The sequence below is a fragment of the Theobroma umbraticum genome, unplaced genomic scaffold, assembly GCF_002168275.2.
Source record: "Theobroma umbraticum cultivar Fairchild unplaced genomic scaffold, ASM216827v3 scaffold_84.0, whole genome shotgun sequence".
In the NCBI taxonomy this organism is placed as follows: Eukaryota; Viridiplantae; Streptophyta; class Magnoliopsida; order Malvales; family Malvaceae; genus Theobroma; species Theobroma umbraticum.
The window spans coordinates 179008-179696 of NW_018397296.1; positions in this window are offsets into that span (position 1 = coordinate 179008).

The following is a 689-nucleotide window of genomic DNA, read 5'->3' on the forward strand; positions in this document are numbered from 1 at the left end:
TCTACTTGATTTCCTTCACTATGGCGCAATTGCTTTGTAGAGTTATAGTGGAGATGCCTTTTCCATTGCAAGATGAATTTCTCTACTCAAGTATAATGATTCTGCTTATTTGACAGCCACATTCTTTTGAATCCAAATGGTTATCTCACTTTCTAGTTTCTATAAATTTGCTTTGTTTGAAGTTGTAGTTTCCATATGTAACTTAAATTGTCAGTATTGAATATTCAGGAGCATGGAATTGAAAATATGCAAACATGTAATGTTTTGTTTGCAAAGTCCATCATCCAAGACTCCCTTGCTTCATTAACCCCAAAAGGATTGCAAATTTTCCATATAGACATCATAAAATCTCTCACCCTCCTTACATTTCAAATTTTCCAGGAGAAAGGATAGTTGGATAAATGGATTGGAAGCCTTTCACCTCTAGGGATAGGAAAGATCCAATGCACTTACTTTGCAAAGTAGAAACATTAAGATGAGAAAACACTTCAGACTGAGGGGCAGGGGTAAGGTGTTAATGACCAGATATGCCACCGAGTCTACAAAATAGCAGGCACTGCTGGTTTTCATTAACTTATATATAGAATACAAGTAATACATTATATGACTTGCATCTGAAATTTTCAGTAATATAATGTGTGTTAATGACTAGATATGCCTACTGATTCTAAACCCTATGAACTCAAGAA